This window comes from Castor canadensis, chromosome 10, assembly GCF_047511655.1.
Source record: "Castor canadensis chromosome 10, mCasCan1.hap1v2, whole genome shotgun sequence".
Classification (NCBI taxonomy): Eukaryota; Metazoa; Chordata; class Mammalia; order Rodentia; family Castoridae; genus Castor; species Castor canadensis.
The window spans coordinates 88,685,796-88,709,829 of NC_133395.1; the positions used below are offsets into that span (position 1 = coordinate 88,685,796).

At 67.8% G+C, this 24,034-nt stretch overlaps 11 non-coding genes across 11 annotated transcripts; all 11 read left to right on the top strand.

Moving 5' to 3' along the window:
* The first annotated feature begins 126 nt into the window (after positions 1-126).
* On the top strand, positions 127-245 carry LOC141412030 (5S ribosomal RNA). Its single transcript, XR_012436869.1, has one exon. It is a non-coding gene; the product is annotated as a 5S ribosomal RNA (ribosomal RNA).
* A 2,145-nt stretch (positions 246-2,390) lies between these two features.
* On the top strand, positions 2,391-2,509 carry LOC141412031 (5S ribosomal RNA). The gene has a single exon (XR_012436870.1). It is a non-coding gene; the product is annotated as a 5S ribosomal RNA (ribosomal RNA).
* Positions 2,510-4,654: 2,145 nt separating this feature from the next.
* Positions 4,655-4,773, top strand: LOC141412032 (5S ribosomal RNA). The gene has a single exon (XR_012436871.1). It is a non-coding gene; the product is annotated as a 5S ribosomal RNA (ribosomal RNA).
* A 2,140-nt stretch (positions 4,774-6,913) lies between these two features.
* On the top strand, positions 6,914-7,032 carry LOC141412033 (5S ribosomal RNA). Its single transcript, XR_012436872.1, has one exon. It is a non-coding gene; the product is annotated as a 5S ribosomal RNA (ribosomal RNA).
* A 2,145-nt stretch (positions 7,033-9,177) lies between these two features.
* On the top strand, positions 9,178-9,296 carry LOC141412034 (5S ribosomal RNA). Its single transcript, XR_012436873.1, has one exon. It is a non-coding gene; the product is annotated as a 5S ribosomal RNA (ribosomal RNA).
* Positions 9,297-11,440: 2,144 nt separating this feature from the next.
* Positions 11,441-11,559, top strand: LOC141412035 (5S ribosomal RNA). Its single transcript, XR_012436874.1, has one exon. It is a non-coding gene; the product is annotated as a 5S ribosomal RNA (ribosomal RNA).
* Positions 11,560-13,703: 2,144 nt separating this feature from the next.
* On the top strand, positions 13,704-13,822 carry LOC141412891 (5S ribosomal RNA). Its single transcript, XR_012437733.1, has one exon. It is a non-coding gene; the product is annotated as a 5S ribosomal RNA (ribosomal RNA).
* A 2,147-nt stretch (positions 13,823-15,969) lies between these two features.
* Positions 15,970-16,088, top strand: LOC141412037 (5S ribosomal RNA). Its single transcript, XR_012436876.1, has one exon. It is a non-coding gene; the product is annotated as a 5S ribosomal RNA (ribosomal RNA).
* Positions 16,089-18,233: 2,145 nt separating this feature from the next.
* Positions 18,234-18,352, top strand: LOC141412038 (5S ribosomal RNA). The gene has a single exon (XR_012436877.1). It is a non-coding gene; the product is annotated as a 5S ribosomal RNA (ribosomal RNA).
* Positions 18,353-20,499: 2,147 nt separating this feature from the next.
* On the top strand, positions 20,500-20,618 carry LOC141412039 (5S ribosomal RNA). The gene has a single exon (XR_012436878.1). It is a non-coding gene; the product is annotated as a 5S ribosomal RNA (ribosomal RNA).
* Positions 20,619-22,763: 2,145 nt separating this feature from the next.
* LOC141412040 (5S ribosomal RNA) lies at positions 22,764-22,882 on the top strand. Its single transcript, XR_012436879.1, has one exon. It is a non-coding gene; the product is annotated as a 5S ribosomal RNA (ribosomal RNA).
* Positions 22,883-24,034: the final 1,152 nt, after the last annotated feature.

Genomic DNA, 24,034 nt, shown 5'->3' on the forward strand with positions numbered 1-24,034 from the left:
GCCTCTGGCCGCTGGCCCCGGGCTGCCAGCCCCCACCCGGACTCCCAGCCGTGCCAGGAGAGCAGCGTGGAGACGCACGCCGGGGCCCTCGGCAGGCTCTTGGGGCTCCCGGAGGCGGCGGCTAGCGTCTACGGCCATACCACCCTGAACGCGCCCGATCTCGTCTGATCTCGGAAGCTAAGCAGGGTCGGGCCTGGTTAGTACTTGGATGGGAGACCGCCTGGGAATACCGGGTGCTGTAGGCTTTTGCTCCTCCCTCCCTCGCTGCTCCTTTTGTCTTCGGGGACTTCGCCACCACCCCCCCCACCACCACCACCACCCCCAGCACCACCACCACCACCACCACCACAACGACCCACCGTGACCACGACCCCGACCCCGTCCGGGCCACCCGCCAGACCCACGCACACCGAATCCTCACAGCTACGTCCCCGAATCCTCTCCCCTCCCCACACTCTCCTGGGGCATGCGCCCGCGACACGGGTCACCAGCGAGGTTGGTCCCAGGCCACGTTGGGGACCGCTCCCCAACTGCCCTCCAGGCGGGCGGGGAGGGACGTGCGGAAGCCATGAGAAAGTGGGTCCTGCACCCCAGCGGGCCCCACAGCGGGACGCGCCACACCTGGGCTCGCCACAAGGTGGTGCACTGGGTCCAGGGCAAGACGCCAGGGGACAGAGAAGCAGGGAGCCTCAGTCGGGTGCTGCTCCACGTCGCCCTCCGTCGCTCAACCCAAGACAGGGCAGCCAGCGCGCGACCTCTACGTGGGATCCCGCCTCCCACGGCAGAGCCTGCGGTCACAGGGACAGAGGGCGCAGGCCGCCAGAGCTCCGGATGCCAGCGGCAGCTCCCCGTCCCGCTCAAAGGGAGGGAGGGCCGCCGCTGGCGCCCAGTCGCCTGTGCCACCCTCCGGGTCTCAAAGCACTCCTCAGTCAGCTCAAGGACCGGGGCCACCTGGCCTTCGGGGTCACATGGGCTTGGGCACGACGGAAGGGACCGCTTGCCCCCGTGGAACAGACATTCTCCCCGTGGACAACCTCAGGTGCCGGGACCCTCTGCTCCGCCTTGGAAAACCCACCTTCTGCAATGTATGCCCAACGCAATCAGGCCGAGCAGATTGACCCCCTCGGCCCGGCCCCAGTGTGTGATGGGGCTCTGTGCGTGAGGGCTTGCTCTTCCCCACCTACACCAGGCACGGCATCTAACACACACACACACACACACACACACCACGCAGAGACACCCAGACCACGCACGCACGCACGGGGACGCACCCTCCTCTCCCCCACCCCACACACGAGCAGCCGAAGGACAAGAGGGTATGGCTGGGGCCTGAGCGGGAACAAGCGAAGCCTTGGTTTGCGGCCCCTCGGCCAACTGCATCAGGATTTTTGTCTGGGCTCGGAGGCCAGAGGATCTCTGCCATTTGCTAGCAGGGCCAGGGATGGCAGGAGGGTGGGTACGGGGCTCAGCCAGGGCCAGTTCTGCTGGCACGATCCTGTAGCACGTGGCCGCGTAGCACGGGGCCGGGTCTGAAGGAGGCCAAGCAGGGGCACAAGACCCAGCAGCGGCACAGGGAAGAGGCCCAGGGCACCCAGGAGCAGACGAGACCCGGGAGTCGTGCGTGCTTGGCGTGGCCGCGGGCCCCGTGACGCCCGAGGACTCGAGTGCTCAGCCCCGTGTAGTGGCCGCGAAGGCCTGCCTGGGAGAAACGCCCCGGGAGGCCGGCAGGAACCCGGGATCGGAAGGGATGTGGAGGGGCCCCGGGTCGGAGGAGATGGCTTTGGCTGTGTTTGGTTTTGTTTCTTCTTCCCAAGATCCCGGGTGTGAAAGGGGCCAGAGGTGAAGTCCTGGGCTGGAAAGCCTCACGATTCAGCCCCGCAGCCCCAGGCCCTGAGTGTGGAGGAGGGCGGAGCGGGTCGGCGAAGGGCGCGGCTGCCGTTTTCCTGATGGGCTGGAGGGGCAGTGGCGCTTTCCGGACGAAGAGGACCGGAAGGGTCCCCGAGACCTCCGCTGGGAGCCACGCACCCACCCAAGGATACGGCTCCAGGAGGCGACGGAGGAGGGCGGCTGCTTGCCCTGGCCCGAGCTGTGCGTCCCCCGCCTTGGCCACAGCAGTGGACATTCCCAGAAGAACAAGCGCCCGAGAGCACTGAGAAATTTTCCCCCGAGAAAACTTGACCCTCGTCCTGGCAGCAGGACACCTCGGGAAGAAAGCCACCCAGCGGCCACCTGGGCGAGACCGGCTGCCCGAGCAGGCGCGCGGGGCCTCTGGCCGCTGGCCCCGGGCTGCCAGCCCCCACCCGGACTCCCAGCCGTGCCAGGAGAGCAGCGTGGAGACGCACGCCGGGGCCCTCGGCAGGCTCTTGGGGCTCCCGGAGGCGGCGGCTAGCGTCTACGGCCATACCACCCTGAACGCGCCCGATCTCGTCTGATCTCGGAAGCTAAGCAGGGTCGGGCCTGGTTAGTACTTGGATGGGAGACCGCCTGGGAATACCGGGTGCTGTAGGCTTTTGCTCCTCCCTCCCTCGCTGCTCCTTTTGTCTTCGGGGACTTCGCCACCACCCCCCCCACCACCACCACCACCCCCAGCACCACCACCACCACCACCACCACAACGACCCACCGTGACCACGACCCCGACCCCGTCCGGGCCACCCGCCAGACCCACGCACACCGAATCCTCACAGCTACGTCCCCGAATCCTCTCCCCTCCCCACACTCTCCTGGGGCGCGCGCCCGCGACACGGGTCACCAGCGAGGTTGGTCCCAGGCCACGTTGGGGACCGCTCCCCAACTGCCCTCCAGGCGGGCGGGGAGGGACGTGCGGAAGCCATGAGAAAGTGGGTCCTGCACCCCAGCGGGCCCCACAGCGGGACGCGCCACACCTGGGCTCGCCACAAGGTGGTGCACTGGGTCCAGGGCAAGACGCCAGGGGACAGAGAAGCAGGGAGCCTCAGTCGGGTGCTGCTCCACGTCGCGCTCCGTCGCTCAACCCAAGACAGGGCAGCCAGCGCGCGACCTCTACGTGGGATCCCGCCTCCCACGGCAGAGCCTGCGGTCACAGGGACAGAGGGCGCAGGCCGCCAGAGCTCCGGATGCCAGCGGCAGCTCCCCGTCCCGCTCAAAGGGAGGGAGGGCCGCCGCTGGCGCCCAGTCGCCTGTGCCACCCTCCGGGTCTCAAAGCACTCCTCAGTCAGCTCAAGGACCGGGGCCACCTGGCCTTCGGGGTCACATGGGCTTGGGCACGACGGAAGGGACCGCTTGCCCCCGTGGAACAGACATTCTCCCCGTGGACAACCTCAGGTGCCGGGACCCTCTGCTCCGCCTTGGAAAACCCACCTTCTGCAATGTATGCCCAACGCAATCAGGCCGAGCAGATTGACCCCCTCGGCCCGGCCCCAGTGTGTGATGGGGCTCTGTGCGTGAGGGCTTGCTCTTCCCCACCTACACCTGGCACGGCATCTAACACACACACACACACACACACACACCACGCAGAGACACCCAGACCACGCACGCACGCACGGGGACGCACCCTCCTCTCCCCCACCCCACACACGAGCAGCCGAAGGACAAGAGGGTATGGCTGGGGCCTGAGCGGGAACAAGCGAAGCCTTGGTTTGCGGCCCCTCGGCCAACTGCATCAGGATTTTTGTCTGGGCTCGGAGGCCAGAGGATCTCTGCCATTTGCTAGCAGGGCCAGGGATGGCAGGAGGGTGGGTACGGGGCTCAGCCAGGGCCAGTTCTGCTGGCACGATCCTGTAGCACGTGGCCGCGTAGCACGGGGCCGGGTCTGAAGGAGGCCAAGCAGGGGCACAAGACCCAGCAGCGGCACAGGGAAGAGGCCCAGGGCACCCAGGAGCAGACGAGACCCGGGAGTCGTGCGTGCTTGGCGTGGCCGCGGGCCCCGTGACGCCCGAGGACTCGAGTGCTCAGCCCCGTGTAGTGGCCGCGAAGGCCTGCCTGGGAGAAACGCCCCGGGAGGCCGGCAGGAACCCGGGATCGGAAGGGATGTGGAGGGGCCCCGGGTCGGAGGAGATGGCTTTGGCTGTGTTTGGTTTTGTTTCTTCTTCCCAAGATCCCGGGTGTGAAAGGGGCCAGAGGTGAAGTCCTGGGCTGGAAAGCCTCACGATTCAGCCCCGCAGCCCCAGGCCCTGAGTGTGGAGGAGGGCGGAGCGGGTCGGCGAAGGGCGCGGCTGCCGTTTTCCTGATGGGCTGGAGGGGCAGTGGCGCTTTCCGGACGAAGAGGACCGGAAGGGTCCCCGAGACCTCCGCTGGGAGCCACGCACCCACCCAAGGATACGGCTCCAGGAGGCGACGGAGGAGGGCGGCTGCTTGCCCTGGCCCGAGCTGTGCGTCCCCCGCCTTGGCCACAGCAGTGGACATTCCCAGAAGAACAAGCGCCCGAGAGCACTGAGAAATTTTCCCCCGAGAAAACTTGACCCTCGTCCTGGCAGCAGGACACCTCGGGAAGAAAGCCACCCAGCGGCCACCTGGGCGAGACCGGCTGCCCGAGCAGGCGCGCGGGGCCTCTGGCCGCTGGCCCCGGGCTGCCAGCCCCCACCCGGACTCCCAGCCGTGCCAGGAGAGCAGCGTGGAGACGCACGCCGGGGCCCTCGGCAGGCTCTTGGGGCTCCCGGAGGCGGCGGCTAGCGTCTACGGCCATACCACCCTGAACGCGCCCGATCTCGTCTGATCTCGGAAGCTAAGCAGGGTCGGGCCTGGTTAGTACTTGGATGGGAGACCGCCTGGGAATACCGGGTGCTGTAGGCTTTTGCTCCTCCCTCCCTCGCTGCTCCTTTTGTCTTCGGGGACTTCGCCACCACCCCCCCCACCACCACCACCACCCCCAGCACCACCACCACCACCACCACCACAACGACCCACCGTGACCACGACCCCGACCCCGTCCGGGCCACCCGCCAGACCCACGCACACCGAATCCTCACAGCTACGTCCCCGAATCCTCTCCCCTCCCCACACTCTCCTGGGGCGCGCGCCCGCGACACGGGTCACCAGCGAGGTTGGTCCCAGGCCACGTTGGGGACCGCTCCCCAACTGCCCTCCAGGCGGGCGGGGAGGGACGTGCGGAAGCCATGAGAAAGTGGGTCCTGCACCCCAGCGGGCCCCACAGCGGGACGCGCCACACCTGGGCTCGCCACATGGTGGTGCACTGGGTCCAGGGCAAGACGCCAGGGGACAGAGAAGCAGGGAGCCTCAGTCGGGTGCTGCTCCACGTCGCGCTCCGTCGCTCAACCCAAGACAGGGCAGCCAGCGCGCGACCTCTACGTGGGATCCCGCCTCCCACGGCAGAGCCTGCGGTCACAGGGACAGAGGGAGCAGGCCGCCAGAGCTCCGGATGCCAGCGGCAGCTCCCCGTCCCGCTCAAAGGGAGGGAGGGCCGCTGGCGCCCAGTCGCCTGTGCCACCCTCCGGGTCTCAAAGCACTCCTCAGTCAGCTCAAGGACCGGGGCCACCTGGCCTTCGGGGTCACATGGGCTTGGGCACGACGGAAGGGACCGCTTGCCCCCGTGGAACAGACATTCTCCCCGTGGACAACCTCAGGTGCCGGGACCCTCTGCTCCGCCTTGGAAAACCCACCTTCTGCAATGTATGCCCAACGCAATCAGGCCGAGCAGATTGACCCCCTCGGCCCGGCCCCAGTGTGTGATGGGGCTCTGTGCGTGAGGGCTTGCTCTTCCCCACCTACACCTGGCACGGCATCTAACACACACACACACACACACACACCACGCAGAGACACCCAGACCACGCACGCACGCACGGGGACGCACCCTCCTCTCCCCCACCCCACACACGAGCAGCCGAAGGACAAGAGGGTATGGCTGGGGCCTGAGCGGGAACAAGCGAAGCCTTGGTTTGCGGCCCCTCGGCCAACTGCATCAGGATTTTTGTCTGGGCTCGGAGGCCAGAGGATCTCTGCCATTTGCTAGCAGGGCCAGGGATGGCAGGAGGGTGGGTACGGGGCTCAGCCAGGGCCAGTTCTGCTGGCACGATCCTGTAGCACGTGGCCGCGTAGCACGGGGCCGGGTCTGAAGGAGGCCAAGCAGGGGCACAAGACCCAGCAGCGGCACAGGGAAGAGGCCCAGGGCACCCAGGAGCAGACGAGACCCGGGAGTCGTGCGTGCTTGGCGTGGCCGCGGGCCCCGTGACGCCCGAGGACTCGAGTGCTCAGCCCCGTGTAGTGGCCGCGAAGGCCTGCCTGGGAGAAACGCCCCGGGAGGCCGGCAGGAACCCGGGATCGGAAGGGATGTGGAGGGGCCCCGGGTCGGAGGAGATGGCTTTGGCTGTGTTTGGTTTTGTTTCTTCTTCCCAAGATCCCGGGTGTGAAAGGGGCCAGAGGTGAAGTCCTGGGCTGGAAAGCCTCACGATTCAGCCCCGCAGCCCCAGGCCCTGAGTGTGGAGGAGGGCGGAGCGGGTCGGCGAAGGGTGCGGCTGCCGTTTTCCTGATGGGCTGGAGGGGCAGTGGCGCTTTCCGGACGAAGAGGACCGGAAGGGTCCCCGAGACCTCCGCTGGGAGCCACGCACCCACCCAAGGATACGGCTCCAGGAGGCGACGGAGGAGGGCGGCTGCTTGCCCTGGCCCGAGCTGTGCGTCCCCCGCCTTGGCCACAGCAGTGGACATTCCCAGAAGAACAAGCGCCCGAGAGCACTGAGAAATTTTCCCCCGAGAAAACTTGACCCTCGTCCTGGCAGCAGGACACCTCGGGAAGAAAGCCACCCAGCGGCCACCTGGGCGAGACCGGCTGCCCGAGCAGGCGCGCGGGGCCTCTGGCCGCTGGCCCCGGGCTGCCAGCCCCCACCCGGACTCCCAGCCGTGCCAGGAGAGCAGCGTGGAGACGCACGCCGGGGCCCTCGGCAGGCTCTTGGGGCTCCCGGAGGCGGCGGCTAGCGTCTACGGCCATACCACCCTGAACGCGCCCGATCTCGTCTGATCTCGGAAGCTAAGCAGGGTCGGGCCTGGTTAGTACTTGGATGGGAGACCGCCTGGGAATACCGGGTGCTGTAGGCTTTTGCTCCTCCCTCCCTCGCTGCTCCTTTTGTCTTCGGGGACTTCGCCACCACCCCCCCCACCACCACCACCACCCCCAGCACCACCACCACCACCACCACCACAACGACCCACCGTGACCACGACCCCGACCCCGTCCGGGCCACCCGCCAGACCCACGCACACCGAATCCTCACAGCTACGTCCCCGAATCCTCTCCCCTCCCCACACTCTCCTGGGGCGCGCGCCCGCGACACGGGTCACCAGCGAGGTTGGTCCCAGGCCACGTTGGGGACCGCTCCCCAACTGCCCTCCAGGCGGGCGGGGAGGGACGTGCGGAAGCCATGAGAAAGTGGGTCCTGCACCCCAGCGGGCCCCACAGCGGGACGCGCCACACCTGGGCTCGCCACAAGGTGGTGCACTGGGTCCAGGGCAAGACGCCAGGGGACAGAGAAGCAGGGAGCCTCAGTCGGGTGCTGCTCCACGTCGCGCTCCGTCGCTCAACCCAAGACAGGGCAGCCAGCGCGCGACCTCTACGTGGGATCCCGCCTCCCACGGCAGAGCCTGCGGTCACAGGGACAGAGGGCGCAGGCCGCCAGAGCTCCGGATGCCAGCGGCAGCTCCCCGTCCCGCTCAAAGGGAGGGAGGGCCGCCGCTGGCGCCCAGTCGCCTGTGCCACCCTCCGGGTCTCAAAGCACTCCTCAGTCAGCTCAAGGACCGGGGCCACCTGGCCTTCGGGGTCACATGGGCTTGGGCACGACGGAAGGGACCGCTTGCCCCCGTGGAACAGACATTCTCCCCGTGGACAACCTCAGGTGCCGGGACCCTCTGCTCCGCCTTGGAAAACCCACCTTCTGCAATGTATGCCCAACGCAATCAGGCCGAGCAGATTGACCCCCTCGGCCCGGCCCCAGTGTGTGATGGGGCTCTGTGCGTGAGGGCTTGCTCTTCCCCACCTACACCAGGCACGGCATCTAACACACACACACACACACACACACACCACGCAGAGACACCCAGACCACGCACGCACGCACGGGGACGCACCCTCCTCTCCCCCACCCCACACACGAGCAGCCGAAGGACAAGAGGGTATGGCTGGGGCCTGAGCGGGAACAAGCGAAGCCTTGGTTTGCGGCCCCTCGGCCAACTGCATCAGGATTTTTGTCTGGGCTCGGAGGCCAGAGGATCTCTGCCATTTGCTAGCAGGGCCAGGGATGGCAGGAGGGTGGGTACGGGGCTCAGCCAGGGCCAGTTCTGCTGGCACGATCCTGTAGCACGTGGCCGCGTAGCACGGGGCCGGGTCTGAAGGAGGCCAAGCAGGGGCACAAGACCCAGCAGCGGCACAGGGAAGAGGCCCAGGGCACCCAGGAGCAGACGAGACCCGGGAGTCGTGCGTGCTTGGCGTGGCCGCGGGCCCCGTGACGCCCGAGGACTCGAGTGCTCAGCCCCGTGTAGTGGCCGCGAAGGCCTGCCTGGGAGAAACGCCCCGGGAGGCCGGCAGGAACCCGGGATCGGAAGGGATGTGGAGGGGCCCCGGGTCGGAGGAGATGGCTTTGGCTGTGTTTGGTTTTGTTTCTTCTTCCCAAGATCCCGGGTGTGAAAGGGGCCAGAGGTGAAGTCCTGGGCTGGAAAGCCTCACGATTCAGCCCCGCAGCCCCAGGCCCTGAGTGTGGAGGAGGGCGGAGCGGGTCGGCGAAGGGCGCGGCTGCCGTTTTCCTGATGGGCTGGAGGGGCAGTGGCGCTTTCCGGACGAAGAGGACCGGAAGGGTCCCCGAGACCTCCGCTGGGAGCCACGCACCCACCCAAGGATACGGCTCCAGGAGGCGACGGAGGAGGGCGGCTGCTTGCCCTGGCCCGAGCTGTGCGTCCCCCGCCTTGGCCACAGCAGTGGACATTCCCAGAAGAACAAGCGCCCGAGAGCACTGAGAAATTTTCCCCCGAGAAAACTTGACCCTCGTCCTGGCAGCAGGACACCTCGGGAAGAAAGCCACCCAGCGGCCACCTGGGCGAGACCGGCTGCCCGAGCAGGCGCGCGGGGCCTCTGGCCGCTGGCCCCGGGCTGCCAGCCCCCACCCGGACTCCCAGCCGTGCCAGGAGAGCAGCGTGGAGACGCACGCCGGGGCCCTCGGCAGGCTCTTGGGGCTCCCGGAGGCGGCGGCTAGCGTCTACGGCCATACCACCCTGAACGCGCCCGATCTCGTCTGATCTCGGAAGCTAAGCAGGGTCGGGCCTGGTTAGTACTTGGATGGGAGACCGCCTGGGAATACCGGGTGCTGTAGGCTTTTGCTCCTCCCTCCCTCGCTGCTCCTTTTGTCTTCGGGGACTTCGCCACCACCCCCCCACCACCACCACCACCCCCAGCACCACCACCACCACCACCACCACAACGACCCACCGTGACCACGACCCCGACCCCGTCCGGGCCACCCGCCAGACCCACGCACACCGAATCCTCACAGCTACGTCCCCGAATCCTCTCCCCTCCCCACACTCTCCTGGGGCGCGCGCCCGCGACACGGGTCACCAGCGAGGTTGGTCCCAGGCCACGTTGGGGACCGCTCCCCAACTGCCCTCCAGGCGGGCGGGGAGGGACGTGCGGAAGCCATGAGAAAGTGGGTCCTGCACCCCAGCGGGCCCCACAGCGGGACGCGCCACACCTGGGCTCGCCACAAGGTGGTGCACTGGGTCCAGGGCAAGACGCCAGGGGACAGAGAAGCAGGGAGCCTCAGTCGGGTGCTGCTCCACGTCGCGCTCCGTCGCTCAACCCAAGACAGGGCAGCCAGCGCGCGACCTCTACGTGGGATCCCGCCTCCCACGGCAGAGCCTGCGGTCACAGGGACAGAGGGCGCAGGCCGCCAGAGCTCCGGATGCCAGCGGCAGCTCCCCGTCCCGCTCAAAGGGAGGGAGGGCCGCCGCTGGCGCCCAGTCGCCTGTGCCACCCTCCGGGTCTCAAAGCACTCCTCAGTCAGCTCAAGGACCGGGGCCACCTGGCCTTCGGGGTCACATGGGCTTGGGCACGACGGAAGGGACCGCTTGCCCCCGTGGAACAGACATTCTCCCCGTGGACAACCTCAGGTGCCGGGACCCTCTGCTCCGCCTTGGAAAACCCACCTTCTGCAATGTATGCCCAACGCAATCAGGCCGAGCAGATTGACCCCCTCGGCCCGGCCCCAGTGTGTGATGGGGCTCTGTGCGTGAGGGCTTGCTCTTCCCCACCTACACCAGGCACGGCATCTAACACACACACACACACACACACACACCACGCAGAGACACCCAGACCACGCACGCACGCACGGGGACGCACCCTCCTCTCCCCCACCCCACACACGAGCAGCCGAAGGACAAGAGGGTATGGCTGGGGCCTGAGCGGGAACAAGCGAAGCCTTGGTTTGCGGCCCCTCGGCCAACTGCATCAGGATTTTTGTCTGGGCTCGGAGGCCAGAGGATCTCTGCCATTTGCTAGCAGGGCCAGGGATGGCAGGAGGGTGGGTACGGGGCTCAGCCAGGGCCAGTTCTGCTGGCACGATCCTGTAGCACGTGGCCGCGTAGCACGGGGCCGGGTCTGAAGGAGGCCAAGCAGGGGCACAAGACACAGCAGCGGCACAGGGAAGAGGCCCAGGGCACCCAGGAGCAGACGAGACCCGGGAGTCGTGCGTGCTTGGCGTGGCCGCGGGCCCCGTGACGCCCGAGGACTCGAGTGCTCAGCCCCGTGTAGTGGCCGCGAAGGCCTGCCTGGGAGAAACGCCCCGGGAGGCCGGCAGGAACCCGGGATCGGAAGGGATGTGGAGGGGCCCCGGGTCGGAGGAGATGGCTTTGGCTGTGTTTGGTTTTGTTTCTTCTTCCCAAGATCCCGGGTGTGAAAGGGGCCAGAGGTGAAGTCCTGGGCTGGAAAGCCTCACGATTCAGCCCCGCAGCCCCAGGCCCTGAGTGTGGAGGAGGGCGGAGCGGGTCGGCGAAGGGCGCGGCTGCCGTTTTCCTGATGGGCTGGAGGGGCAGTGGCGCTTTCCGGACGAAGAGGACCGGAAGGGTCCCCGAGACCTCCGCTGGGAGCCACGCACCCACCCAAGGATACGGCTCCAGGAGGCGACGGAGGAGGGCGGCTGCTTGCCCTGGCCCGAGCTGTGCGTCCCCCGCCTTGGCCACAGCAGTGGACATTCCCAGAAGAACAAGCGCCCGAGAGCACTGAGAAATTTTCCCCCGAGAAAACTTGACCCTCGTCCTGGCAGCAGGACACCTCGGGAAGAAAGCCACCCAGCGGCCACCTGGGCGAGACCGGCTGCCCGAGCAGGCGCGCGGGGCCTCTGGCCGCTGGCCCCGGGCTGCCAGCCCCCACCCGGACTCCCAGCCGTGCCAGGAGAGCAGCGTGGAGACGCACGCCGGGGCCCTCGGCAGGCTCTTGGGGCTCCCGGAGGCGGCGGCTAGCGTCTACGGCCATACCACCCTGAACGCGCCCGATCTCGTCTGATCTCGGAAGCTAAGCAGGGTCGGGCCTGGTTAGTACTTGGATGGGAGACCGCCTGGGAATACCGGGTGCTGTAGGCTTTTGCTCCTCCCTCCCTCGCTGCTCCTTTTGTCTTCGGGGACTTCGCCACCACCCCCCCACCACCACCACCACCCCCAGCACCACCACCACCACCACCACCACAACGACCCACCGTGACCACGACCCCGACCCCGTCCGGGCCACCCGCCAGACCCACGCACACCGAATCCTCACAGCTACGTCCCCGAATCCTCTCCCCTCCCCACACTCTCCTGGGGCGCGCGCCCGCGACACGGGTCACCAGCGAGGTTGGTCCCAGGCCACGTTGGGGACCGCTCCCCAACTGCCCTCCAGGCGGGCGGGGAGGGACGTGCGGAAGCCATGAGAAAGTGGGTCCTGCACCCCAGCGGGCCCCACAGCGGGACGCGCCACACCTGGGCTCGCCACAAGGTGGTGCACTGGGTCCAGGGCAAGACGCCAGGGGACAGAGAAGCAGGGAGCCTCAGTCGGGTGCTGCTCCACGTCGCCCTCCGTCGCTCAACCCAAGACAGGGCAGCCAGCGCGCGACCTCTACGTGGGATCCCGCCTCCCACGGCAGAGCCTGCGGTCACAGGGACAGAGGGCGCAGGCCGCCAGAGCTCCGGATGCCAGCGGCAGCTCCCCGTCCCGCTCAAAGGGAGGGAGGGCCGCCGCTGGCGCCCAGTCGCCTGTGCCACCCTCCGGGTCTCAAAGCACTCCTCAGTCAGCTCAAGGACCGGGGCCACCTGGCCTTCGGGGTCACATGGGCTTGGGCACGACGGAAGGGACCGCTTGCCCCCGTGGAACAGACATTCTCCCCGTGGACAACCTCAGGTGCCGGGACCCTCTGCTCCGCCTTGGAAAACCCACCTTCTGCAATGTATGCCCAACGCAATCAGGCCGAGCAGATTGACCCCCTCGGCCCGGCCCCAGTGTGTGATGGGGCTCTGTGCGTGAGGGCTTGCTCTTCCCCACCTACACCAGGCACGGCATCTAACACACACACACACACACACACACACCACGCAGAGACACCCAGACCACGCACGCACGCACGGGGACGCACCCTCCTCTCCCCCACCCCACACACGAGCAGCCGAAGGACAAGAGGGTATGGCTGGGGCCTGAGCGGGAACAAGCGAAGCCTTGGTTTGCGGCCCCTCGGCCAACTGCATCAGGATTTTTGTCTGGGCTCGGAGGCCAGAGGATCTCTGCCATTTGCTAGCAGGGCCAGGGATGGCAGGAGGGTGGGTACGGGGCTCAGCCAGGGCCAGTTCTGCTGGCACGATCCTGTAGCACGTGGCCGCGTAGCACGGGGCCGGGTCTGAAGGAGGCCAAGCAGGGGCACAAGACCCAGCAGCGGCACAGGGAAGAGGCCCAGGGCACCCAGGAGCAGACGAGACCCGGGAGTCGTGCGTGCTTGGCGTGGCCGCGGGCCCCGTGACGCCCGAGGACTCGAGTGCTCAGCCCCGTGTAGTGGCCGCGAAGGCCTGCCTGGGAGAAATGCCCCGGGAGGCCGGCAGGAACCCGGGATCGGAAGGGATGTGGAGGGGCCCCGGGTCGGAGGAGATGGCTTTGGCTGTGTTTGGTTTTGTTTCTTCTTCCCAAGATCCCGGGTGTGAAAGGGGCCAGAGGTGAAGTCCTGGGCTGGAAAGCCTCACGATTCAGCCCCGCAGCCCCAGGCCCTGAGTGTGGAGGAGGGCGGAGCGGGTCGGCGAAGGGCGCGGCTGCCGTTTTCCTGATGGGCTGGAGGGGCAGTGGCGCTTTCCGGACGAAGAGGACCGGAAGGGTCCCCGAGACCTCCGCTGGGAGCCACGCACCCACCCAAGGATACGGCTCCAGGAGGCGACGGAGGAGGGCGGCTGCTTGCCCTGGCCCGAGCTGTGCGTCCCCCGCCTTGGCCACAGCAGTGGACATTCCCAGAAGAACAAGCGCCCGAGAGCACTGAGAAATTTTCCCCCGAGAAAACTTGACCCTCGTCCTGGCAGCAGGACACCTCGGGAAGAAAGCCACCCAGCGGCCACCTGGGCGAGACCGGCTGCCCGAGCAGGCGCGCGGGGCCTCTGGCCGCTGGCCCCGGGCTGCCAGCCCCCACCCGGACTCCCAGCCGTGCCAGGAGAGCAGCGTGGAGACGCACGCCGGGTACCTCGGCAGGCTCTTGGGGCTCCCGGAGGCGGCGGCTAGCGTCTACTGCCATACCACTTTGAACGCGCCCGATCTCGTCTGATCTCGGAAGCTAAGCAGGGTCGGGCCTGGTTAGTACTTGGATGGGAGACCGCCTGGGAATACCGGGTGCTGTAGGCTTTTGCTCCTCCCTCCCTCGCTGCTCCTTTTGTCTTCGGGGACTTCGCCACCACCCCCCCCACCACCACCACCACCCCCAGCACCACCACCACCACCACCACCACAACGACCCACCGTGACCACGACCCCGACCCCGTCCGGGCCACCCGCCAGACCCACGCACACCGAATCCTCACAGCTACGTCCCCGAATCCTCTCCCCTCCCCACACTCTCCTGGGGCGCGCGCCCGCGACACGGGTCACCAGCGAGGTTGGTCCCAGGCCACGTTGGGGACCGCTCCCCAACTGCCCTCCAGGCGGGCGGGGAGGGACGTGCGGAAGCCATGAGAAAGTGGGTCCTGCACCCCAGCGGGCCCCACAGCGGGACGCGCCACACCTGGGCTCGCCACAAGGTGGTGCACTGGGTCCAGGGCAAGACGCCAGGGGACAGAGAAGCAGGGAGCCTCAGTCGGGTGCTGCTCCACGTCGCGCTCCGTCGCTCAACCCAAGACAGGGCAGCCAGCGCGCGACCTCTACGTGGGATCCCGCCTCCCACGGCAGAGCCTGCGGTCACAGGGACAGAGGGCGCAGGCCGCCAGAGCTCCGGATGCCAGCGGCAGCTCCCCGTCCCGCTCAAAGGGAGGGAGGGCCGCCGCTGGCGCCCAGTCGCCTGTGCCACCCTCCGGGTCTCAAAGCACTCCTCAGTCAGCTCAAGGACCGGGGCCACCTGGCCTTCGGGGTCACATGGGCTTGGGCACGACGGAAGGGACCGCTTGCCCCCGTGGAACAGACATTCTCCCCGTGGACAACCTCAGGTGCCGGGACCCTCTGCTCCGCCTTGGAAAACCCACCTTCTGCAATGTATGCCCAACGCAATCAGGCCGAGCAGATTGACCCCCTCGGCCCGGCCCCAGTGTGTGATGGGGCTCTGTGCGTGAGGGCTTGCTCTTCCCCACCTACACCAGGCACGGCATCTAACACACACACACACACACACACACACACCACGCAGAGACACCCAGACCACGCACGCACGCACGGGGACGCACCCTCCTCTCCCCCACCCCACACACGAGCAGCCGAAGGACAAGAGGGTATGGCTGGGGCCTGAGCGGGAACAAGCGAAGCCTTGGTTTGCGGCCCCTCGGCCAACTGCATCAGGATTTTTGTCTGGGCTCGGAGGCCAGAGGATCTCTGCCATTTGCTAGCAGGGCCAGGGATGGCAGGAGGGTGGGTACGGGGCTCAGCCAGGGCCAGTTCTGCTGGCACGATCCTGTAGCACGTGGCCGCGTAGCACGGGGCCGGGTCTGAAGGAGGCCAAGCAGGGGCACAAGACCCAGCAGCGGCACAGGGAAGAGGCCCAGGGCACCCAGGAGCAGACGAGACCCGGGAGTCGTGCGTGCTTGGCGTGGCCGCGGGCCCCGTGACGCCCGAGGACTCGAGTGCTCAGCCCCGTGTAGTGGCCGCGAAGGCCTGCCTGGGAGAAACGCCCCGGGAGGCCGGCAGGAACCCGGGATCGGAAGGGATGTGGAGGGGCCCCGGGTCGGAGGAGATGGCTTTGGCTGTGTTTGGTTTTGTTTCTTCTTCCCAAGATCCCGGGTGTGAAAGGGGCCAGAGGTGAAGTCCTGGGCTGGAAAGCCTCACGATTCAGCCCCGCAGCCCCAGGCCCTGAGTGTGGAGGAGGGCGGAGCGGGTCGGCGAAGGGCGCGGCTGCCGTTTTCCTGATGGGCTGGAGGGGCAGTGGCGCTTTCCGGACGAAGAGGACCGGAAGGGTCCCCGAGACCTCCGCTGGGAGCCACGCACCCACCCAAGGATACGGCTCCAGGAGGCGACGGAGGAGGGCGGCTGCTTGCCCTGGCCCGAGCTGTGCGTCCCCCGCCTTGGCCACAGCAGTGGACATTCCCAGAAGAACAAGCGCCCGAGAGCACTGAGAAATTTTCCCCCGAGAAAACTTGACCCTCGTCCTGGCAGCAGGACACCTCGGGAAGAAAGCCACCCAGCGGCCACCTGGGCGAGACCGGCTGCCCGAGCAGGCGCGCGGGGCCTCTGGCCGCTGGCCCCGGGCTGCCAGCCCCCACCCGGACTCCCAGCCGTGCCAGGAGAGCAGCGTGGAGACGCACGCCGGGGCCCTCGGCAGGCTCTTGGGGCTCCCGGAGGCGGCGGCTAGCGTCTACGGCCATACCACCCTGAACGCGCCCGATCTCGTCTGATCTCGGAAGCTAAGCAGGGTCGGGCCTGGTTAGTACTTGGATGGGAGACCGCCTGGGAATACCGGGTGCTGTAGGCTTTTGCTCCTCCCTCCCTCGCTGCTCCTTTTGTCTTCGGGGACTTCGCCACCACCCCCCCCACCACCACCACCACCCCCAGCACCACCACCACCACCACCACCACAACGACCCACCGTGACCACGACCCCGACCCCGTCCGGGCCACCCGCCAGACCCACGCACACCGAATCCTCACAGCTACGTCCCCGAATCCTCTCCCCTCCCCACACTCTCCTGGGGCGCGCGCCCGCGACACGGGTCACCAGCGAGGTTGGTCCCAGGCCACGTTGGGGACCGCTCCCCAACTGCCCTCCAGGCGGGCGGGGAGGGACGTGCGGAAGCCATGAGAAAGTGGGTCCTGCACCCCAGCGGGCCCCACAGCGGGACGCGCCACACCTGGGCTCGCCACAAGGTGGTGCACTGGGTCCAGGGCAAGACGCCAGGGGACAGAGAAGCAGGGAGCCTCAGTCGGGTGCTGCTCCACGTCGCGCTCCGTCGCTCAACCCAAGACAGGGCAGCCAGCGCGCGACCTCTACGTGGGATCCCGCCTCCCACGGCAGAGCCTGCGGTCACAGGGACAGAGGGCGCAGGCCGCCAGAGCTCCGGATGCCAGCGGCAGCTCCCCGTCCCGCTCAAAGGGAGGGAGGGCCGCCGCTGGCGCCCAGTCGCCTGTGCCACCCTCCGGGTCTCAAAGCACTCCTCAGTCAGCTCAAGGACCGGGGCCACCTGGCCTTCGGGGTCACATGGGCTTGGGCACGACGGAAGGGACCGCTTGCCCCCGTGGAACAGACATTCTCCCCGTGGACAACCTCAGGTGCCGGGACCCTCTGCTCCGCCTTGGAAAACCCACCTTCTGCAATGTATGCCCAACGCAATCAGGCCGAGCAGATTGACCCCCTCGGCCCGGCCCCAGTGTGTGATGGGGCTCTGTGCGTGAGGGCTTGCTCTTCCCCACCTACACCAGGCACGGCATCTAACACACACACACACACACACACACACCACGCAGAGACACCCAGACCACGCACGCACGCACGGGGACGCACCCTCCTCTCCCCCACCCCACACACGAGCAGCCGAAGGACAAGAGGGTATGGCTGGGGCCTGAGTGGGAACAAGCGAAGCCTTGGTTTGCGGCCCCTCGGCCAACTGCATCAGGATTTTTGTCTGGGCTCGGAGGCCAGAGGATCTCTGCCATTTGCTAGCAGGGCCAGGGATGGCAGGAGGGTGGGTACGGGGCTCAGCCAGGGCCAGTTCTGCTGGCACGATCCTGTAGCACGTGTCCGCGTAGCACGGGGCCGGGTCTGAAGGAGGCCAAGCAGGGGCACAAGACCCAGCAGCGGCACAGGGAAGAGGCCCAGGGCACCCAGGAGCAGACGAGACCCGGGAGTCGTGCGTGCTTGGCGTGGCCGCGGGCCCCGTGACGCCCGAGGACTCGAGTGCTCAGCCCCGTGTAGTGGCCGCGAAGGCCTGCCTGGGAGAAACGCCCCGGGAGGCCGGCAGGAACCCGGGATCGGAAGGGATGTGGAGGGGCCCCGGGTCGGAGGAGATGGCTTTGGCTGTGTTTGGTTTTGTTTCTTCTTCCCGAGATCCCGGGTGTGAAAGGGGCCAGAGGTGAAGTCCTGGGCTGGAAAGCCTCACGATTCAGCCCCGCAGCCCCAGGCCCTGAGTGTGGAGGAGGGCGGAGCGGGTCGGCGAAGGGCGCGGCTGCCGTTTTCCTGATGGGCTGGAGGGGCAGTGGCGCTTTCCGGACGAAGAGGACCGGAAGGGTCCCGGAGACCTCCGCTGGGAGCCACGCACCCACCCAAGGATATGGCTCCAGGAGGCGACGGAGGAGGGCGGCTGCTTGCCCTGGCCCGAGCTGTGCGTCCCCCGCCTTGGCCACAGCAGTGGACATTCCCAGAAGAACAAGCGCCCGAGAGCACTGAGAAATTTTCCCCCGAGAAAACTTGACCCTCGTCCTGGCAGCAGGACACCTCGGGAAGAAAGCCACCCAGCGGCCACCTGGGCGAGACCGGCTGCCCGAGCAGGCGCGCGGGGCCTCTGGCCGCTGGCCCCGGGCTGCCAGCCCCCACCCGGACTCCCAGCCGTGCCAGGAGAGCAGCGTGGAGACGCACGCCGGGGCCCTCGGCAGGCTCTTGGGGCTCCCGGAGGCGGCGGCTAGCGTCTACGGCCATACCACCCTGAACGCGCCCGATCTCGTCTGATCTCGGAAGCTAAGCAGGGTCGGGCCTGGTTAGTACTTGGATGGGAGACCGCCTGGGAATACCGGGTGCTGTAGGCTTTTGCTCCTCCCTCCCTCGCTGCTCCTTTTGTCTTCGGGGACTTCGCCACCACCCCCCCCACCACCACCACCACCCCCAGCACCACCACCACCACCACCACCACAACGACCCACCGTGACCACGACCCCGACCCCGTCCGGGCCACCCGCCAGACCCACGCACACCGAATCCTCACAGCTACGTCCCCGAATCCTCTCCCCTCCCCACACTCTCCTGGGGCACGCGCCCGCGACACGGGTCACCAGCGAGGTTGGTCCCAGGCCACGTTGGGGACCGCTCCCCAACTGCCCTCCAGGCGGGCGGGGAGGGACGTGCGGAAGCCATGAGAAAGTGGGTCCTGCACCCCAGCGGGCCCCACAGCGGGACGCGCCACACCTGGGCTCGCCACAAGGTGGTGCACTGGGTCCAGGGCAAGACGCCAGGGGACAGAGAAGCAGGGAGCCTCAGTCGGGTGCTGCTCCACGTCGCGCTCCGTCGCTCAACCCAAGACAGGGCAGCCAGCGCGCGACCTCTACGTGGGATCCCGCCTCCCACGGCAGAGCCTGCGGTCACAGGGACAGAGGGCGCAGGCCGCCAGAGCTCCGGATGCCAGCGGCAGCTCCCCGTCCCGCTCAAAGGGAGGGAGGGCCGCCGCTGGCGCCCAGTCGCCTGTGCCACCCTCCGGGTCTCAAAGCACTCCTCAGTCAGCTCAAGGACCGGGGCCACCTGGCCTTCGGGGTCACATGGGCTTGGGCACGACGGAAGGGACCGCTTGCCCCCGTGGAACAGACATTCTCCCCGTGGACAACCTCAGGTGCCGGGACCCTCTGCTCCGCCTTGGAAAACCCACCTTCTGCAATGTATGCCCAACGCAATCAGGCCGAGCAGATTGACCCCCTCGGCCCGGCCCCAGTGTGTGATGGGGCTCTGTGCGTGAGGGCTTGCTCTTCCCCACCTACACCAGGCACGGCATCTAACACACACACACACACACACACACACACCACGCAGAGACACCCAGACCACGCACGCACGCACGGGGACGCACCCTCCTCTCCCCCACCCCACACACGAGCAGCCGAAGGACAAGAGGGTATGGCTGGGGCCTGAGCGGGAACAAGCGAAGCCTTGGTTTGCGGCCCCTCGGCCAACTGCATCAGGATTTTTGTCTGGGCTCGGAGGCCAGAGGATCTCTGCCATTTGCTAGCAGGGCCAGGGATGGCAGGAGGGTGGGTACGGGGCTCAGCCAGGGCCAGTTCTGCTGGCACGATCCTGTAGCACGTGGCCGCGTAGCACGGGGCCGGGTCTGAAGGAGGCCAAGCAGGGGCACAAGACCCAGCAGCGGCACAGGGAAGAGGCCCAGGGCACCCAGGAGCAGACGAGACCCGGGAGTCGTGCGTGCTTGGCGTGGCCGCGGGCCCCGTGACGCCCGAGGACTCGAGTGCTCAGCCCCGTGTAGTGGCCGCGAAGGCCTGCCTGGGAGAAACGCCCCGGGAGGCCGGCAGGAACCCGGGATCGGAAGGGATGTGGAGGGGCCCCGGGTCGGAGGAGATGGCTTTGGCTGTGTTTGGTTTTGTTTCTTCTTCCCAAGATCCCGGGTGTGAAAGGGGCCAGAGGTGAAGTCCTGGGCTGGAAAGCCTCACGATTCAGCCCCGCAGCCCCAGGCCCTGAGTGTGGAGGAGGGCGGAGCGGGTCGGCGAAGGGCGCGGCTGCCGTTTTCCTGATGGGCTGGAGGGGCAGTGGCGCTTTCCGGACGAAGAGGACCGGAAGGGTCCCCGAGACCTCCGCTGGGAGCCACGCACCCACCCAAGGATACGGCTCCAGGAGGCGACGGAGGAGGGCGGCTGCTTGCCCTGGCCCGAGCTGTGCGTCCCCCGCCTTGGCCACAGCAGTGGACATTCCCAGAAGAACAAGCGCCCGAGAGCACTGAGAAATTTTCCCCCGAGAAAACTTGACCCTCGTCCTGGCAGCAGGACACCTCGGGAAGAAAGCCACCCAGCGGCCACCTGGGCGAGACCGGCTGCCCGAGCAGGCGCGCGGGGCCTCTGGCCGCTGGCCCCGGGCTGCCAGCCCCCACCCGGACTCCCAGCCGTGCCAGGAGAGCAGCGTGGAGACGCACGCCGGGGCCCTCGGCAGGCTCTTGGGGCTCCCGGAGGCGGCGGCTAGCGTCTACGGCCATACCACCCTGAACGCGCCCGATCTCGTCTGATCTCGGAAGCTAAGCAGGGTCGGGCCTGGTTAGTACTTGGATGGGAGACCGCCTGGGAATACCGGGTGCTGTAGGCTTTTGCTCCTCCCTCCCTCGCTGCTCCTTTTGTCTTCGGGGACTTCGCCACCACCCCCCCCACCACCACCACCACCCCCAGCACCACCACCACCACCACCACCACAACGACCCACCGTGACCACGACCCCGACCCCGTCCGGGCCACCCGCCAGACCCACGCACACCGAATCCTCACAGCTACGTCCCCGAATCCTCTCCCCTCCCCACACTCTCCTGGGGCGCGCGCCCGCGACACGGGTCACCAGCGAGGTTGGTCCCAGGCCACGTTGGGGACCGCTCCCCAACTGCCCTCCAGGCGGGCGGGGAGGGACGTGCGGAAGCCATGAGAAAGTGGGTCCTGCACCCCAGCGGGCCCCACAGCGGGACGCGCCACACCTGGGCTCGCCACAAGGTGGTGCACTGGGTCCAGGGCAAGACGCCAGGGGACAGAGAAGCAGGGAGCCTCAGTCGGGTGCTGCTCCACGTCGCGCTCCGTCGCTCAACCCAAGACAGGGCAGCCAGCGCGCGACCTCTACGTGGGATCCCGCCTCCCACGGCAGAGCCTGCGGTCACAGGGACAGAGGGCGCAGGCCGCCAGAGCTCCGGATGCCAGCGGCAGCTCCCCGTCCCGCTCAAAGGGAGGGAGGGCCGCCGCTGGCGCCCAGTCGCCTGTGCCACCCTCCGGGTCTCAAAGCACTCCTCAGTCAGCTCAAGGACCGGGGCCACCTGGCCTTCGGGGTCACATGGGCTTGGGCACGACGGAAGGGACCGCTTGCCCCCGTGGAACAGACATTCTCCCCGTGGACAACCTCAGGTGCCGGGACCCTCTGCTCCGCCTTGGAAAACCCACCTTCTGCAATGTATGCCCAACGCAATCAGGCCGAGCAGATTGACCCCCTCGGCCCGGCCCCAGTGTGTGATGGGGCTCTGTGCGTGAGGGCTTGCTCTTCCCCACCTACACCAGGCACGGCATCTAACACACACACACACACACACACACACCACGCAGAGACACCCAGACCACGCACGCACGCACGGGGACGCACCCTCCTCTCCCCCACCCCACACACGAGCAGCCGAAGGACAAGAGGGTATGGCTGGGGCCTGAGCGGGAACAAGCGAAGCCTTGGTTTGCGGCCCCTCGGCCAACTGCATCAGGATTTTTGTCTGGGCTCGGAGGCCAGAGGATCTCTGCCATTTGCTAGCAGGGCCAGGGATGGCAGGAGGGTGGGTACGGGGCTCAGCCAGGGCCAGTTCTGCTGGCACGATCCTGTAGCACGTGGCCGCGTAGCACGGGGCCGGGTCTGAAGGAGGCCAAGCAGGGGCACAAGACCCAGCAGCGGCACAGGGAAGAGGCCCAGGGCACCCAGGAGCAGACGAGACCCGGGAGTCGTGCGTGCTTGGCGTGGCCGCGGGCCCCGTGACGCCCGAGGACTCGAGTGCTCAGCCCCGTGTAGTGGCCGCGAAGGCCTGCCTGGGAGAAACGCCCCGGGAGGCCGGCAGGAACCCGGGATCGGAAGGGATGTGGAGGGGCCCCGGGTCGGAGGAGATGGCTTTGGCTGTGTTTGGTTTTGTTTCTTCTTCCCAAGATCCCGGGTGTGAAAGGGGCCAGAGGTGAAGTCCTGGGCTGGAAAGCCTCACGATTCAGCCCCGCAGCCCCAGGCCCTGAGTGTGGAGGAGGGCGGAGCGGGTCGGCGAAGGGCGCGGCTGCCGTTTTCCTGATGGGCTGGAGGGGCAGTGGCGCTTTCCGGACGAAGAGGACCGGAAGGGTCCCCGAGACCTCCGCTGGGAGCCACGCACCCACCCAAGGATACGGCTCCAGGAGGCGACGGAGGAGGGCGGCTGCTTGCCCTGGCCCGAGCTGTGCGTCCCCCGCCTTGGCCACAGCAGTGGACATTCCCAGAAGAACAAGCGCCCGAGAGCACTGAGAAATTTTCCCCCGAGAAAACTTGACCCTCGTCCTGGCAGCAGGACACCTCGGGAAGAAAGCCACCCAGCGGCCACCTGGGCGAGACCGGCTGCCCGAGCAGGCGCGCGGGGCCTCTGGCCGCTGGCCCCGGGCTGCCAGCCCCCACCCGGACTCCCAGCCGTGCCAGGAGAGCAGCGTGGAGACGCACGCCGGGGCCCTCGGCAGGCTCTTGGGGCTCCCGGAGGCGGCGGCTAGCGTCTACGGCCATACCACCCTGAACGCGCCCGATCTCGTCTGATCTCGGAAGCTAAGCAGGGTCGGGCCTGGTTAGTACTTGGATGGGAGACCGCCTGGGAATACCGGGTGCTGTAGGCTTTTGCTCCTCCCTCCCTCGCTGCTCCTTTTGTCTTCGGGGACTTCGCCACCACCCCCCCCACCACCACCACCACCCCCAGCACCACCACCACCACCACCACCACAACGACCCACCGTGACCACGACCCCGACCCCGTCCGGGCCACCCGCCAGACCCACGCACACCGAATCCTCACAGCTACGTCCCCGAATCCTCTCCCCTCCCCACACTCTCCTGGGGCGCGCGCCCGCGACACGGGTCACCAGCGAGGTTGGTCCCAGGCCACGTTGGGGACCGCTCCCCAACTGCCCTCCAGGCGGGCGGGGAGGGACGTGCGGAAGCCATGAGAAAGTGGGTCCTGCACCCCAGCGGGCCCCACAGCGGGACGCGCCACACCTGGGCTCGCCACAAGGTGGTGCACTGGGTCCAGGGCAAGACGCCAGGGGACAGAGAAGCAGGGAGCCTCAGTCGGGTGCTGCTCCACGTCGCGCTCCGTCGCTCAACCCAAGACAGGGCAGCCAGCGCGCGACCTCTACGTGGGATCCCGCCTCCCACGGCAGAGCCTGCGGTCACAGGGACAGAGGGCGCAGGCCGCCAGAGCTCCGGATGCCAGCGGCAGCTCCCCGTCCCGCTCAAAGGGAGGGAGGGCCGCCGCTGGCGCCCAGTCGCCTGTGCCACCCTCCGGGTCTCAAAGCACTCCTCAGTCAGCTCAAGGACCGGGGCCACCTGGCCTTCGGGGTCACATGGGCTTGGGCACGACGGAAGGGACCGCTTGCCCCCGTGGAACAGACATTCTCCCCGTGGACAACCTCAGGTGCCGGGACCCTCTGCTCCGCCTTGGAAAACCCACCTTCTGCAATGTATGCCCAACGCAATCAGGCCGAGCAGATTGACCCCCTCGGCCCGGCCCCAGTGTGTGATGGGGCTCTGTGCGTGAGGGCTTGCTCTTCCCCACCTACACCAGGCACGGCATCTAACACACACACACACACACACACACACACCACGCAGAGACACCCAGACCACGCACGCACGCACGGGGACGCACCCTCCTCTCCCCCACCCCACACACGAGCAGCCGAAGGACAAGAGGGTATGGCTGGGGCCTGAGCGGGAACAAGCGAAGCCTTGGTTTGCGGCCCCTCGGCCAACTGCATCAGGATTTTTGTCTG